The sequence below is a fragment of the Martes martes genome (genome assembly GCF_963455335.1).
Source record: "Martes martes genome assembly, chromosome: 2".
NCBI lineage: Eukaryota > Metazoa > Chordata > Mammalia > Carnivora > Mustelidae > Martes > Martes martes.
Genome location: NC_137889.1, coordinates 193,968,286 through 193,983,721, shown reverse-complemented (window position 1 = coordinate 193,983,721; position 15,436 = coordinate 193,968,286). Strand labels below are relative to the sequence as shown.

The 15,436-nt window shown below is 36.6% G+C and overlaps 1 pseudogene across 1 annotated transcript; it reads left to right on the top strand.

Annotated features, from left to right (window-relative positions):
* Positions 1–3,091: 3,091 nt before the first annotated feature.
* LOC308338378 (UDP-glucuronosyltransferase 2B4-like) lies at positions 3,092–15,249 on the top strand (annotated as a pseudogene). Its single transcript has 4 exons — positions 3,092–3,808; positions 12,744–12,916; positions 14,089–14,093; positions 15,093–15,249. The product of its transcript is annotated as a UDP-glucuronosyltransferase 2B4-like (transcript).
* Positions 15,250–15,436: the final 187 nt, after the last annotated feature.

Genomic DNA, 15,436 nt, shown 5'->3' with positions numbered 1-15,436 from the left:
TCAATTTTTTGATCATTTCCTTTGCTATGTAGGAGATACTTAGTTTGATGCAGTCTTGTTTATTTTTTTTAAGATTGATTTATAGAAGAGACAGACAGACAGAAAGAGCACAAGTGGAGGGGAGGGGCAGAGGGTCAGGGAGGGTTAGCAGGGAGCCAGACCCTGAGATCAAGACCTGAGCCAAAGGCAGATGTTTAACCAACTGAGAACACCCAGATGTCTCTGAGTAAAGTATTCTTGGCAGGCAGTTTTTTTTTTCTTTCAATACTTTGACTCTATCATTCCCTCTCTTCAGGTCTGCTGGTGGTCTTATTGGCATTCCCTTGTTTGTGAGGAGTCCTTTTTCTCTTACTGCTTTACAAAATGATTTTTGTCTTTAATATTTGAGAGCTTGATTCCACTCTTTTTCAATGAAGACCTCTGTGTTAAATCTATCTGATATTTGAACTTCATGTACTTGAATGGCCATATATTTTCCCAGATTTCAGAAAATTTCAGCAATTATTTCTTTAAATAAATCTTCTATTTCTCTCTCTTCTGGGATTCACATAATGTGAATATTGCTTCCTTGGTGGTACCCTAAAATTCACATAAGCATTCTTCACTACTTTTCATTCTTATTTCCTTTTTTGTCCTCTGATCAGATAATATCAAAACATCTGTCTTCAAGTTCATAGATCATTCCTTCCCCTTGATTGAGCCTGACGTTGAAGTTCTCTGTTGCTTTTCATTTTATTCATTGTATCCTTCAGTTTCAGAATTTCTGTTCAGCTCCTTTTATGATTTCTATTTCATTGCTCAACTTCTCATTTTGTTCATGCATCGTTTTCCTGATTTCATTGAATTGTTTCTCTATGTCCTCTTAAATCTCACTGAACTTCCTTAAAATAATTTTGTGGTTTTTTTTACTAACTCTCAGATCTCCATTTCTTGGGTATTGGTTACTGAAAAATTGTGTTCCTTTGGTGGTGTCATGTGTCCTCCTTCCTTTTTCACGTTTCTGATGGCTTGTGTTGATATCTGTGCATTAGACGTTGCAGTCACTTTCTCAGCATTTTTGGACTTTGGGGGGGAAAGACTTTCACTGGAAGGTTGCTGCAAGGCCACTGGATATGTAGAGTGTAGTATCTTTGTTCCTGGGAGTACATAGTGGTATAGTTTCTGTGCCGCTCCATCAGCATAGGCCAAATCTGCAAAGACTGCAGGGGTCTTCTGTGGCTGGCTAAGGCTACAGAGATCCTGCAGGTGGCAGTCACAGCTATTGGGGTCCCTAAAGGTGAAGTCTGCTTTGATCCTACTGATCTCCTTTTGGGCACATGACAAATAGATCTAACCGAGGAAATCCCTCTTGGCACCTGGTGCATTGGCACTCAGAAGGGCAGGAAGGCTGAGGTCCTGCGATCAGGCTCATGCAGAAATACTACATTGCTTTGGCTATGGTGTGCAGGTGCATTTCCTGTCAACATGGTGTTAGTCTGAGGTACAAGCATGTGCCAATCTCCTATGGAACTGGAGTCTGTGTCTGGGGTTTGCCTCAGTGACTTGGACCCAAGGAGCGGGACAGGGGTATGGTCGTGGCACAAGCCCTTAGATGACAAGGCTGAGCAGTGATCTGGGCCCAGAGGGACAGGATACTATAGCAACACAGCTTGAGAGTAGTAGATCAAAGTCCAATTCTGGTTGCAGAAAGAGTCCTAGAGCAGCAGCAGCACATAACCAGTGACAGTCCACTAAAGCCACATGTCAGGACCCAGGGGTGAGGTGCAGAGAATCAGCAGCATGACCCTGGTAGTGGCAGATCAAAGATCTGAGTTAGGACCCAGGGGTGAAGCTCAGAGTAGCAGCACCATGGCCCCAGCACTGAAAGGTTAAAACCATGACTTAGGACCCAGGGACAGGGTGTAGAGCAGCAGCAGCTCAGCCTAGGTACTAGCCACAACTTAGAATACAGTGTAGGGTGCAAGGCAGAGCATGACTCCAGGTATGACAAGTCAAAGCATCAATCTGGGACTTGGGAGAAGGCACAGAGCGGTAGCAGCTCTGGTCCCATAGATGGCAAAGTACTGTGGCATCCCAATCTGAGACAGTGGGGCATGGCAATAATGGGGCCCCATGGACCAGGTCTCATCATCATGACATCTCTAGGCCTGACAGCTCTGTCAGCTGGAATCAGTTTTGGTGAAGACTGTGGAAGTTCTCAGTAGCAAGGCCTGCAAACAATTGATAATTGTGAGGCTTGCTGGGGTTCTCTACAGTCCCTTCCCCCACACTATGAGGGATGCCCTCCTGGTCCTGTGCCACTCTGGACTGGAGGATGTGATAGATAAAATGCTTCCTACACTTCTCTACATGGCCATACTCCATTTCTTTTTTGTTTTTGCTTTGTTTCTCAAAGATTTTATTTATTTGAGAGAGATAGCATGCATGAGCAAAGAGGGAGGAAGCAAAGGGAGAGGGAGAAGCAGACTCCTTGCTGAGCAGGGAGCCCAACTCAGTGCTCGACCCATTCCAAGACCCCAAGATTATGACCTGAGCGAAGGCAGACTCTCACCTGACTAAGCCACCCAGGCACCCCTGGCCATGCTCCATTTTTTAGCCCTACAAGCTTTCTGCTCTGTCTACATTATGCCCAGAGCTTCCTTAAAGTAATTTTCATTAGTTTGCAGTTGTTTAATGTTTTTGTTGTTTTAGAGGGGAATGCAAGTGTTGGGACCTCCTAACCCTCCATCTTGCTGATGTCACCCTATCCATAACTCTGTGACAAGGAGACTGCAGAGAACCTCTCTTGCCGCTGTTTTTACACTAGTCATCTCTTACATAATATAGTTGATTTGCACTTGCAAGATCATCAATTCCTAGCTGGGCAATAGCACGGGTAATCCTAATGCAGTATTAAACACACTCTGTAAACACAAATTCTATACGTTTTGTCCCTTCACTTGCTTTATCTGCCCCCTGACTGTTCATATAATACATTACTTTGAGGGATAAGAGTTATATTTTAACTTCTTGATTGATTTCTCCTTGGATATATGCATGAGCAATGGCAGAAGGGAACAGAAGTTTAAAGGAAGTATTGCATATGACCAGTATGTCTATGAAATGGATCTCACTTCTGCTGCTGCTACAGCTGAATTGCTACTTCAGCTCTGGGAGTTGTGGAAGGGTCCTGATGTGACCAATGGAATATAGTCATTGGATCAATATAAGGGCAATTCTGGATGAACTTCTCACGAGGGGTCATGAGGTCACTGTCCTGAAATCTTCATTTCCCTTGTTTCATGATCTCAAAAATCCATCAGGTATTAAATTTGAGACATTTCCTACACTTTTCACTAAAGATTATTTGGAGACTTTTTTTTCACACAATGGGTCAGGAAATAGACATCAGTGACAAAAGATACATATTGGACATATTTTCTAATAATGAGAAAACTATTTTTGGAATAGTCCGATATTTTTGAGACGCTCTGTAAAGATGTCTCTTTGAACAAGAAACTTTTGACCAAACTACAAGAATCAAGGTTTGATGTCATTCTTGCAGATGTCGTTGGAGCCTGTGGTAAGCTGCTGGCTGAGCTACTTAAAATATCTTTAGTGCACAGCCTTCGCTTCTCTCCTGGCTATGCAATTGAAAGGCACAGTGGAGGACATCCTTTCCCTCCATCCTATGCACCTGTTATGTCAGAATTAAGTGATCAAATGACATTCATGGAGAGGGTACAAAATATGATATATAGGCTTTATTTTGACTTCTGTTTCCAAATATCTAATAAGAAGTGGGATCAGTTTTACAGTGAAGTACTAGGTAAGTCATGTTTTTAGTTGATAGTATAAAGTTTTAATTTTCCTAGTGGTCTTGGAAGGTAAGTTTTTATAAGTCAGAATTTGTCTTTTATAAATGAAATGATAAAATGAAAATATAAAATGATCTGTGAATGTCAAAAGTATTATGGAAAGGCTTATATTATAGACTCGGTTGGAATCCTGTGGACCATTATTAGTACCGGACACTCTAGGAAGTCATAAATTACAAATCGAAGCACTTAGGATATCCTTAAGGAGTTATATATCCATCCTAAGTAGTTCCTTTTTAATTTAAAAAAAAAGTCACTTAGAAACTTCATAAAATGTCTTGATGAATGAAGACATGTAGATTGAAGAGTTACATCCATATTTCTACTATGAGTATCATAGCATTTAGAAAATTGCTTCTACTTATGTAGCTCAGTTTCTATTTAAAACCAAACTAATTCACCATTTTACGAGAAGGATTCCTTCATGGCTGAGAACTATAGTGGCTCTATCTCAGACTTGGGAACCTACAACTTGAGGTTTCTAATGATTCTGCATTCCTTCAGTAAGCGTTTATAAATCATGTTTTAAAAGCCTAAAATCTTTTTCATGGGTGGACATGCATTCGTCTATATCTTTTTATCACTATGTCTCCCCTTTTAAAAAAAATAATCTAGAGGATTGCTGGGGGTTGGGGGGGAGGAATAGGGTGGTTGGGTTATGGACATTGGGGAGGGTATGTGCTATGGTGAGTGCTGTGAATTGTGTAAGCCTGATGATTCACAGTTCTGTACCCCTGGGGCAAATAATACATTATATGTTAATAAAAAAAAAACCTAAAGGTGAGCAAAAAATCTCTATTTCTATAATCTGTGGGAAATTTTCAGCTAATTGCAAATATTTTAATTTCATTAATGATTGTTAAAGTCTGACCATGAACCAATCAAATGCAATCAAAGAAATGAGCCATACTCTAAAACCTCACACTTTACTTGGAAAATCTAGGATCAAGGAATTAGGTTGCTAAATTGTAGCAAATAGATGCAGTACTCTAGGAAAAGGTGTTTTCATGAGTATGGTAGGGTTAATTGTATAGTTTAAATGTATTTGCAACTTTTATTTTTATAGCTTTAGAGAAAAAAAAAACAACTGCATGTTTAAATCTATATGGTTTTGTTCAATAATTCTTAATAATGGGTGAATGTATTGGGGCACCTGGGTGGCTCAGTGAGTTAAGTGTCTGCCTTCAGCTCGGTCATGATCCCACAGTCCTGGGATGGAGCATCATGTCAGACTCCCTGCTCAGCGGGGGGTCTCCTTCTCCCTTTCCTTCTGCCCTTCCCCAACCCCACTCATGCTCTCTTTTGTTCTCTGAAATAAAATCTTTTTAAAAATGTGAATGTATTGATATGACATTAGACATATAAAGTTCCTCTCACATTTCTCTCATTCACATTTTGTATATATAAATCTATAGGTAGATTTATACAGGTACACACACACATACATACACACGCAATCGCTTTTCCAAAGAATACTTTCAAGTATCTTTAGCTACATCATTCCAAAATCCTTTCAGAAAATCACTTACTATAGTCACATGTCAATATTCTCATTTGGTCTAACATTTGTTTTTGTTTTGTATGTGATTTTTCCTTCAGGAAGATTCACTACATTATCTGGGTTAATGGGGAAGGCTCAAATACAGTTCATTCAAACCTACTGCATTTTTTATTTCCTCGCCCACTCCTACCACATTTTGAATTTGTTGGAGGCCTCCACTGCAAACCTGCCACACCCTTGCCTAAGGTAATCTATTTCTTGGTTTTGCTTTACTTTGCATTTTCAATATGAATGACTCTGTATTCTTTATTTAGAGTGCTTATTTATAGTGAGAGACACACAGGGAGCCAGATACAGTGACCTAATTAGAAACTCATGTATTTCTAAGTCAACACAAGTATCTGAATTTCATTATCATTACAAAATAAAGTGGAATACTTAGGAGACTTTGAGAACAGTGTCAGTTAACTTAAGGCCTATATTATTCCATATGTAAGTATCAGATATTTATTAAAAGAATCCTTACAAAGTAGCTAACATATTGCAGAGGTAAGTGTCAATATTCAAGGAAGCAGTGTAGACAGTTTCTGCCACCATCCACCTGACACCTTATCTGGAAAGAGAGAATATAAGCAGATAATAAAAACTGAATGAAACACGTTATAATAAAGAATAGATCACAACGGTAAGGAAAATTCAGTGGGAATCATAGAAAAGATCTCTGAGTCACTGATAATTAAGGTGAGATCTAAAGGATATGCAGGAACATGTAGAAAAGGGAAGCAGAAGGTAGAGGAAAACACAAAAGAAAAGCAGGGAGAGTAAGAATGACATTTCCCAAGAACTCCAAACTTATTCTAGCAGGAAGAGGCTAAGTAAAGGGACAGATGATGCTGGAGAGATAAGCTGAAGACAGCTAATTATAAATAGTAGTGTGGGCTAAGGGTTAAGGAGAAAATGAAAAGGTTTAAAAGAAAGGGAAAAATATGATTACATTTTAACAAAAAATCTCTCAGGATGTAGTCACTGAGTTAAGATTGTAAAGGAGCAAGAGTGGAATGGGGAACCACTTGGCAGGCTGTTGTCCAAAAAAAGGCAACAATGATGGAAAACTGACTACAATGTTCACAGGGAGATGACACTTACTGGTAATAATAGTACCAACCGCATGTTGTTGGTGCGGCGGTGGGGGGGGGGGGGTTATATATAGTACATATAAAACATCCAAAATGTCTCTGGCACATACTCAGTGTTCCAGAAGAAATGTTAACTTCTGTCATCACTGTTAATTTGTTACTATCACATACTATAAACAATCAATCCAGTGGCTGCCAGACATCCAAATCTAATTCCTCAACAGTAACTGGTTTTCCAACATATCAATATCACATTCTCACACAGTCCTAGTGAGCATGTTTCCTATAAAGTTGTTTAAAAGTAAATGTACAAATGGGGGCAAGGAAGCGAGCACATTAAAACGTTAAAAAAAATTTTTTGTAAGGGTTAGGGCTTTTCAATAGTGCTCTAACTAAAAGTAAAACCATGACTCAACAATATAAATGTGTTACCCAACAATTTCAGAGCCAAATCCAACATTTACTTTCTTCCACTCCAGCATTTAAATCACTCCTCATATGAGGTCCCAGGGTTTTACACCTTAGAGCATTTTAGAAGACACGGTGTAGTCAGTCAGAACAGGTGTTGTCTACCTACACCAAACTTACAGAAAACCTCAGTAAAGCTCCCCTAGGGAACATACATCTCAACACCATAGCTGCCTGACAGAATGAACACAGAAAAATTGTACACTGCGTATATAATAAGAACCATAAATTCTTATTATAAAGACCAAATGATCTCTACTACTTTAATCTGAAAACTGCCCACAGTTTAAAATTATAAAGATTCTGTTCAGTTCATAGGATGATAGTCCTTATGAAGGAAAACAAGAAACTAGTATGTTTTAAATTGATACACCTTTTTCTTTTTTAAAAGGAGAGAGAGTGTGCATGAGGGGGCAAAGGGGCAGAGAGAGAGTGAAAAGCAAACACTGTCAGGAGCCTGACACAGGGTTTGATCCCAGGACCCCAGGATCATGACCTGAGCCAAAAGCAGATACCTAACTGACTGAGACACCCAGACTCCCCTAAATTTAGATACCTTTAAGATATAAATAAGAAGCAAGTGACCTTTAGTGAACAATTTTATGATCTCTTAAGAGATCCTTTTTGTCTACTTCCTTAGTGGTGGCAATATAAAACTGGTATCTTATTTGAGAGTAAAATAGTGCACCTTTTGATTGCAAATTGTTTAGGTGATATATAACTTTCACAAGGTTCAAAGACCAAGATAAGATTAGTGAAAGTTTCATGTTATCTAACCTTACCCTTGAAAGATTTCCTCATTAAATTTTGAAAAAGTAACTGTCAATAGGAAGGGGAAAAAGAGGAGAAAGAGAAGGACAGGAGAAGGATAAAGAGCAGTATTATAATAATTACTAATAGGAGCTGTTGTTCTGAAGTTGCAAAAACAAGATTTTAATCCATGTCAGTGACTGTTAAGAATCATATAAAGAAATGGTTTTTCCAAACTACTTACTTTTCCATTAATTATTAAGTTCTCAGAAAATTTTTGTACCCTTTTTAAAGAATTAAGACAGTTGGCAGAATGCATCAGGAGTCTTAAAAATGCTTTATAGACTTTGGCTTCATAATATATTCATAAAACTATGCAGAGAAAAATAATCAAGATGTACAAAATTTATTTGAGGCAATTATTCATAAAAGCAAACACTGGAAGTAATCTAAATATCAAAAATTAAGTAATGATTAAATAACTTATATTTGTGTATATCACACCATTAATAAGGTTTAATCAAAGGATGCTTAATTACACTTAATGAGCTGTATTTATGAGATTTGGTTGAAAAGAGGGGCAAAATGATAAATATAAGATCACAACTTTCTTGCACAATGAAAAAATACAACAAATTGGGATTAAAATTTTCAAAATATATGTCATAATGTAGACTTAATTATATTAATAAAGATTAGAATGAAAACATACAAATTTTAGCATAATGTCCTTGAGATCCATCCACGTGGTCACAAATGGAACTTAGGTTGTTTCCACTGGTTGTTGTAAATAATATTTCAACAAACATGGGAGTGCATATATCTTGTCAATATCCTGTTTTTCTTTGAGTATACACCCAGAAGTATAACTGCTGGATTATAAGGTACCTCTATTTTTAGTTTTTGAGGAATCTCCATATTGTTTATCATTAGTGGCTGAAGCAATTTACACTTCTGAGTACAGTGTACAAGGATACCCTTTTCTCCACATCCTCATCAACACTTATCACTTCCTAATAAAAGCCATTCTGACAGGCATGAGGTGGTATCTCATTGTAATTTTGATTCACAATTCCCTAATGATTAGTGATACTGAGCATCCTTTCAAGTACCTGATTGGCCATTTGGGTGTCTTCTTTGGAAAAATGCTTATGTAGTTCCTCTGCCCATTTATCAATCAGATTGGTTTTTGGAATTGAGTTGTAGGAGTTCCTTATGTTTTATATTAACCTCCTTACCCAATATATGGTTTGCAAAAACTGCCCCCCATTCTCTAGTTTGCTTTTTCATTTTGACATCTCTTTTGCTATGTGAAAGCTATTAAGTTTGATGTAGTCCCACCTGTTGGTTTTGCTTTTGTTGTTTGTGGTTTTGGTCTCATATCCAAAAAAGTCACTGCCAAGACCAATGTCAAAGAGCTTCCTCCCTATGTTTTCTTTTAGGACCGTTATGGTATCACATCTTATGTTTAAGTCTCTGATATATTTGGGTTGATTTTTGTGAGTGGTGTAAAATAGGGGTCCAATTTCATTTTTCTGCATGTATATGCAGTTTTCCTAATACCATTTGCTGAAGAGATAATCCTTTTCCCATTGGGTATTCCTATATACGCAGAATTTGATTCTTACATTCTTTTTTTAATTTGAGAGAGAGAGAACACGCACACGCGACTAGGGGTAGTGACAGAGGGAGAAAGAATCCTCCAGCAGACTCCTCACTGAGCACGGAGCCTGACACAGGGCTTGATCCCAGGACCCTGAGATCATGATGAGTCAAAATCAAGAGCCAGCCACTCAATTGACCAGACTACCCATGTGTCCCTGGACTCTTGTATTCGGTTCTACTGGTCTATATTCTCTTTTAATGCAGGTCCCATATTATTTTAGTTACTATAGCTTTGTAATGCAGTTTAAAATCAAGGAGTGTGAGGACTTCAACCTTGTTCTTTCTGAGGGTTGTGTTGCCTATTTGCAGTCTTTTGTGGTTTCATGCCAGTTTTAGGATAATTTGTTCTATCTCTGTGAAGAATGTCATTTATATATTTATCTATTTATAGAGAGCATGACTGGGGGGAGAGGCAGAGGGAGAGGAAAAGAAAGATTCTTAAGCAGGTTCCAAGCTCAGCACAGAGCACGACATGGGGCTCCATCTCACAACCCTGAGATCATGACCAACCCAAAAATCAAGAGTCAGACCCTTAACAGACTGAGCCCCCCAGGTGCCCCCGTCATTGATATTTTGATAGGGATTGCATTGAATCTATGGATGGCTTTAGGTAGTATGGACATTTTAGCAACATTAATTCTTTGCATTCATGAACATAAGATTTTTTCCACTTGTGTCTTCTATTTTTTTCCCCACAAAGTAGTTTTTGCTATACAGACCTTTCACTTCTTTGGTTAAATTTATTTTTCTCCCTGTTGTTAAATTAATACCTATTTTATTGTTTTTGATGCTCTTGTGAACAAGACAGTATCTATTTTTCAGATGTTTCCTTATTGGTGTATAAAAGTGGAACTGATTTCTGTATGTCAGTTTTCTATCTGCAACTTTACTAGCTGATTAGTTCCAATGGTTTCTCTGGGTGAGTCTTTGGAATTTTCCACACACAAAATCATATCTGAAAATAACCACAATTTAACTTATTCTTTTCCAACTGGATGCCTTTTCTTTCTTTTCTTGCCTAGTTGCTCTAGTTAGCACTTCTAGTACTATATTGAATAAGAGTGTCAAGAGTGGCATGTTTTCTTCCTGATTTAGAGGAAAAGCTTTCAATTTTTCACCATTTAGTATGTTAGTTGTGGGTTTGCCACCGATAACCTTTATTATGTTGAGGTATGTTCCTTCTATACTCAATATGTTGAGGGTTTTTATAATGAAAAGATGTTGTATTCTGTCAAATCCTTTTCTGCCTCTATAGAGAAGATTGTGCTATTTTTGTCTTTCATTCTGTTAATGTGATGTATTACTGTTATTGAGTTCCATGTTGAACCATCCTTGCATCCCAGGGATAAATCCCACCTGGTTATGTTGTATAATACTTTTAATATGGTCTTGAATTCAATTTGCTAATATTTGGTTGAGAATTTTTATATCTATACTCGTCAGGGATACTGATTTATAGTTTTCCTTCCTGTGGTGTCCTTATTTGTTTTTAGTATCAGGATAATGCTTGCCTTGGAGAATGATTTTGTAAGTACTCCCTCCTCTTCAAGTTTTTGGAAGCATTTGAGAAGGACTGGCATTAATTTTTCTTTATATGTTTGGTAGAATTCACCAGTGAAGCTGTCTATTCCTGGGGAATTTCTGTGTTGGGAGGTTTTTGATTAGATTCAATCTCTTTACTCATTGTTGGTCTGTTCAGATATCTACTTCTTCATTATTCAGTCTTGGTAGGTTGTGTTTTTCTAAGAATTTATCCATTTCTTCTATGTTATCTAACTTGTGGGCATATAATTGTTCATAGTAGTCTTTTGTGTTTCCTATGCATTTCTGTATTATCAATTATAATGTCTCCTCTCTCATTTCTAATTTTGAGTCTTTTTTTCCTTAGTCTACGTAAACCTTTGTCAATTTTATCTTTTCAAAAAGAGAGAAAAATAAATACTGTATCACTTATATGTGGAATCTAAATAAGCCAAACTCATAAAAACAGAGAGTGTTATAGCAGTTATCAGGGGCTAACAACCCTGGCAAGTGGGGAAATACAGATGTTTTTTAAGGGTACAAACTTGCAACTAGCAGTAATAAGTCTTAAGAGAGCTGACGCACAGTATGGTGAATACAAAAATAATGTATTATAACCCTCACACTTGCTAAGAGACTAGATCTTAATCATCCTAACCACAAGAAGGAAATAATCATGTGACAAGATAGAGATGCTATAATTATGATGGAAATCATATTAAATATATAAATATATCAAGTCAACACGTTGTGCACCTTAAGTTACACAATGTTTTATATATATTTTTTTTTCAATTAAAAAAAAAGACATACATTTTAAACCAGGCATATCTCCAGATAGACAGCATGATTAAAACTTACTTCCTTTTTTGCAATTTTTTATACTTTTGCAAATTTTCTTGCAATAAGCTTCTTTTCACAAGGATGTCAGGGAATGAGAACAACCAGTCTGTATCAGTAATTAATCTGCAGAGAATAGATTAGTGTAATACTATAGGGGACCATCTTCCACAGCATGGATGAAAGAGTTTCACACAATCAAACAAAACACTAAAATTTTCATTTTAGGCCGATGAAACAAAACAGATTAGGTAATCTTAACTGTTGCTACAGTCACTGGAATTACACTACACCAGGACACACTATGTGAGTCATAGGAAAGTTCAGTATCATATTGAAATTAATGCCATCGGGGGGAATTATACTTTTGAAGAATGTTCTACAAAACAGTCTACAAGACCACTGAGGTTTGCAAACTGTTTCTTTTCTCTAAAAATAATTTTGAAAAGAAGTTTTGTGACAATGATTAGGATGAGAAAGTATATTTTTATATTGGAAAGCTAGATCATTATGTTCCAGAGAAAAAGGAATAATCAATTTAAAGAAAAGAAGAATGGAAGGAAAGGAGGAAGGGAGGGAGGGAGGAACGGAGGGACAGGAGGGGTGGGAGAAAAGGATAAGCATATGGTTTTCCCAAAAAAAAAAAAAAAAAAGCATATGGTTTTGATCAGGTATCCAGAAAACTTTTGCTCCTCTACATTTTTCCCCCTTTGGAAGGAGAGTACACTGAACAGAGTGGAGTTATTCTAGCATAGTAATATACATATTTTTAATTTGCATCAATCAGGGACAAGACGACAGAACGACTGAAACAATTCTGGGCAAACATGTCTTCACCAAGAGCATTATCTAGTCTGAATCGAGCTACTCAGGAGGGTGACCATAGCTCTGCTGGAGAGAACCCTGAGGTAGCTTTCCCACTGTGGTGCAAGGGTTCCCTGGGGCCCTTACTGTGGTGATTTAAAGACATAATTATTAATTTTAGTGAAATTCACTCAATCCTAGGTCATCCGAAAACCAAAGCTTTTATAACTCACTGTGGAACCAACTGCATCTATGAGGCCAATTACCATGGTATCCCTATGGTGGGCATTCCATTGTTTGCAGATCCACCTGATAACATTGCTCACATAAAGGCCAAGGGAGCAGCTATTAGTTTGAACTTAATACAATGTCAAGTACAAATTTGCTCAGTGCATTGAGGATAATCATTAATGATCCTTCCTGAGTACCTTTTTTTTTTTTTTTTAAACCAGACACTATTTCTAGAGAGATGTGCATACGAAAGCCAGGCAGGCAGCCATGAGTCCTGCTATGAAAACAATTACAAGTAAGTTTTGCTCGGTGCTGGAAGACCAACTTCAATAATCCATTCTGAGTGTCAGAGTAAGGTTTCTTGCATTTAGGGAAAATGCAAGAGGTTTAAGGATAGTAATTTTTGACATAATCAATAAAAAGAATCACCAAAATGGTTAACAGAAAGATTAAGAGGAAACACTGAGAACAAAGCAGGGAACCATGAGTGTTGTAACAGTACTTATCTGCACAATGACGACTTTCAGCATGAGAACATTGTTTTAAACTCTTCTAAAATGGTTTAATTTCTGTAAACCAGCATGATGTTATCAATCTTGAATTTCTATTAAACACCTCCAAAATTTTCTATGCTAATATTTTGATTCCATCACTGATAAATTATAAATTTATATTTATGTATATTTAAATATATATAATATACATTTATATAAATTTAAACATTCTACAACTTTCAAATTTATTCAATTAAAACTTTGTGAATACTATTTATAAATGCAGTTATACTCAGTAATTTGGTTATGCTTATTTTATTTGATAGAACTGTAAAAATCAAAAAGTAATTGACTTAGAAGAGATCTACTGGGATAGTCCTGTTTAAAAGCCAAATTTTCTGGACCAGAAATATTTGGTTTCCAAATTACTTCAGGATACACACGAATTTCCTATACTCTTTCTATTATTACTAATATCATAATTAAGTATATATTTCCCCTTTTTGTTTCATAATGACTTTAGAAATAAAATTTTGTGAATGTTTGGTTATAATATCACAGGGGACATCTGCATTTTAAAAGCAGTGTTATTTAATTTTAATTGATTATTCATCCTAAATAAGCACCATGAGAAGCACATTTTTTATTTCTTAAGGATGGTATTGTTCATTTGGCAGTTTTATGAAAAAGCATATCTTTCTAAAATAGATGTCTTTCTACTTTTAATTAATTCTTAATAAGGTAAAGTTGTGCCCAAAAATGAGGAAAATTTATTAGCTGATATATACTGAATGCTTATGAATTCTAATTCTTTTGTACAGATTAAGTAATTAGTTCTTCAATATAGTTGTTCCTTATTGTATTACAAATATGTTTCAGGATTACTTCCCTCCTCTCAAAAACTCAGTGGTGCTCTCACTAGTTTTCACAGGACAGGGACAGAAGTTACCTCCATGGTTATTGCTACAGTGTCAGAGCACTTTGTGATTTAAAGTTTGTAAAGCCCTCCTTATTAATCCTTCTTCCTTGTCTTAGTCCATAATCATTTCAACAGTAGAAACAAATGCAACTAGCAATGCCTGCAAATAAAATATTGAGCACTCTCCAGATTCTAAAATGGCAATACTAACTAGAAAAACCACAATACCAAACCCAAATGGAAGTCTCCAAATGACAGACAACTCCAAGAATCAATACATTATTCCTCAAAATAATCAGATTAAGATATCATTCCTATCCATTCAAAAATGAAAAACTGAAAAACAGAAATGAAAAAAAAGCACACAATAAGGTATGAGTCAAGACTCAAAACAACACAATCCATTCCACACTTGTAAGCACGACTTCACTGCTGTCAAGTCAACACCAGCTCTTGATCAGCTCTGCCCGGACATGCCCCTGAACTTCACATGGACTTGCCTCCTATCTCTGGATTATGACAGTATTTTGAAACTTGCTTACCAGATCTATTAACAACTCCTTACTGGATTAATTCCAAAATTTCCATGTCAAAATCATGTATTTTGACTTTTTTTTTTTTTTTTTGCCTTTCAGAATTAACTCATACCACTTTTTCTAAATGAGAAATACTTGTCATCTCCCAGTTTTTCTTTCTTCACAGCTTGAAGTCCTAGACAGTCAACAAATTCCAGCCCATAAATATCTCTAATTGTCTCTAAGGAAAATAATAGAATTTTTCTCCAGAGTTACGTGGCACTCATTTTTACCATCCACACAAACCCTTACACATACACATGAAAATTTCATTTATCTTTTTCATTTACCTTTTCTACTTTGTTCTGTAAATTACTTGGTTTTCTTTCAGCTATAAAGAGAATGCTACGTGGTTATCAACCATTCATCATGATCAGTTTATAAAGCCTCTTGACCAACCAGTCTTCTGGATTGTCATTTTTCACAAAGCAGCCAACACTCACCTTCTTAAAACCTCACCCGGTTCCAGTACCATTCTTTGGATGTGATTGGGTTCCTGCTGGCCTATGTGGCAACTGTTATTTTCCTTGTCATAAATGTTGCTTGTTTTGTCAAAAGTTTAAGAAAGAAAAGAAAAAAGGGAATAGACTTTTGAGACATAGTAGGCATAGTAAGCCAGGAAGCATAAGTAAGATCACTCCATTTAATTCAACCTCTGCGAATCAAGTTGTGACA